We start from the raw sequence: 2500 nt of genomic DNA on the forward strand, positions 1-2500 counted from the left end.
TCTGCAAACAGGAGGAGGCTGAGCTCCCCTGCACAATACACCTCGAAACCCTCTCAGGTCCCGGCGGCGCGCAGCGCCGTCCTAAGTACTTGGTCGGGTTCGAGAGAGGCGCAATCGCCCGGAGTTTGGCGAGTAGACGCTTTAGGTGCGACCACCCGTGCTCCCAACTGAGCTTGCCGCTGCCGACAGAGGCCCGGGAGCGTGCTGTCGTGGCATTGCCGGCGGGAGACAACACGCGCCACCTACGGTGGCCGGCAGCTCCAACGCCAGCGCCACAGAAGGACAAAAGCCCCACTTGGGTGCCGAAGCGAACTCTCCCAGCACAGCGCACGCGCCAACACGTCCGCACAGCTGCGATACAATCCACCTGCGAGAACCGCAGAGGCGACCGAGCAGCAGACGGCGTCGCGGCGCCGAGCGCCGGGCGGCGGCGCATCCTCAGCGCACACAGTCCTCAATCGGACCAGCACACTGCAGATGTCCACCGCGCTTCGCACCGGGCCCGCGAGGACCTACTTTGGCCGCACGGCGCCGCGTGCAGGGTGCGCCGGCGCGCAGCTGCGCCGCCTGCCGCCTCCGTCGGCCGGCGCGCCTGCCACTGGCCGCGCCCCACCAGCCGGCTGTAGCGCGTGCGCCCACGCACCGCGCGGCCAGCACGCCGGGAGGCCCCCCCTCACCGGCCGGGGACGGTCCCACCCAGCCACCGCCGCGTATCGCTTCACACCCACATGCCATTCACGTTCGTGGGCATGGTGGGTATCGCTGAAACAACCGGTTGGTAGCTCAACCGATCGTCGCCATCACTGATTCACCTCTAGCGAGAACAACCGCACCACAACGGTTTACCAGTTCTTCATTTGCGTAACGTCACCAGCAAACGTAGACGTCCATCGCCATTTGCAAATTCAACGATTGTTGCATGCCTGTGTCAGGTGTCACGACACACTATGTCTGCCCACATACACGCAACAACATGTGCACGCTTCGCGAACACGTGGAAGGTGGCCCCCGTACGTATGCGATGTCCATTGCGCGAACGACTGTCAACCGGCCTCTGTCGCATGTCGCAGATGTGGAACGCAGTGCACCATGCTATCACGGTGTGTGAGAAGAGACGACTACGTCTGACAACACGCGCCACTACATCAACAGACGGCTCATGCTGATCGCCATCCACGGCATACCATACTTCAATCCAGCTCTTATAGGGAGACGACACGTAGCTGAGCACAATATTTGGACCGTATGGTTCGCCGTTGTTGGCGCAGTCGTGGTACGGTCACACATGTACCACGATGTATCATTCAGTACATGAGGACCAATGTGCAGTACAGTGTGTGATTTGACGTACAACATCAGCGGACAGTTGACACAAGCCGTACCACAACGTAGGCTGTGCTTCGCCATGCGAATGCCAATGAACAACTGCGAAGGGCATTGAGCATGTACGTCCTGCTGCCATCCGCATTACAGTGTATAGCTGCAAGGTGTTTAACATGAAGCGATACTCTGGGGACCGGGCAGTGCGAGTAGCAAACTATATTGCGGGGGTTGCAGTTAGGCAACACTACACTAATTTAACGCGTCGTATGACAATTACAGAGCAGGTTAAGGCCCAACGTGTGTTGGGTTTAAGGTACAATATAGGTTAGGTTAAGGTTACAATATAGGTTAGGTTACGGTACAATATGGGTTAGGTTAAGGGACAATATGGGTTAGGTTAAGGGACAATATAGGTTAGGTTAAGGGACAATATGGGTTAGGTTAAGGGACAATATGGGTTAGGTTAAGGGACAATATGGGTTAGGTTAAGGGACAATATGGGTTAGGTTAAGGGACAATATAGGTTAGGTTAAGGGACAATATAGGTTAGGTTAAGGGACAATATAGGTTAGGTTAAGGGGACAATATAGGTTAGGTTAAGGGACAATATAGGTTAGGTTAAGGGACAATATAGGTTAGGTTAAGGGACAATATAGGTTAGGTTAAGGGACAATATAGGTTAGGTTAAGGGACAATATAGGTTAGGTTAAGGGACAATATAGGTTAGGTTAAGGGACAATATAGGTTAGGTTAAGGGACAATATAGGTTAGGTTAAGGGACAATATCGGTTAGGTTAAGGGACAATATGGGTTAGGTTAAGGGACAATATAGGTTAGGTTAAGGGACAATATAGGTTAGGTTAAGGGACAATATAGGTTAGGTTAAGGGACAATATAGGTTAGGTTAAGGGACAATATAGGTTAGGTTAAGGGACAATATAGGTTAGGTTAAGGGACAATATAGGTTAGGTTAAGGGACAATATGGGTTAGGTTAAGGGACAATATAGGTTAGGTTAAGGGACAATATAGGTTAGGTTAAGGGACAATATGGGTTAGGTTAAGGGACAATATGGGTTAGGTTAAGGCGCAATATGGGTTAGGTTAAGGCGCAATATAGGTTAGGTTAAGCGACAATATGGGTTAGGTTAAGGGACAATATAGGTTAGGTTAAGGCGC

Source organism: Schistocerca serialis, unplaced genomic scaffold (genome assembly GCF_023864345.2).
Source record: "Schistocerca serialis cubense isolate TAMUIC-IGC-003099 unplaced genomic scaffold, iqSchSeri2.2 HiC_scaffold_501, whole genome shotgun sequence".
In the NCBI taxonomy this organism is placed as follows: domain Eukaryota; kingdom Metazoa; phylum Arthropoda; class Insecta; order Orthoptera; family Acrididae; genus Schistocerca; species Schistocerca serialis.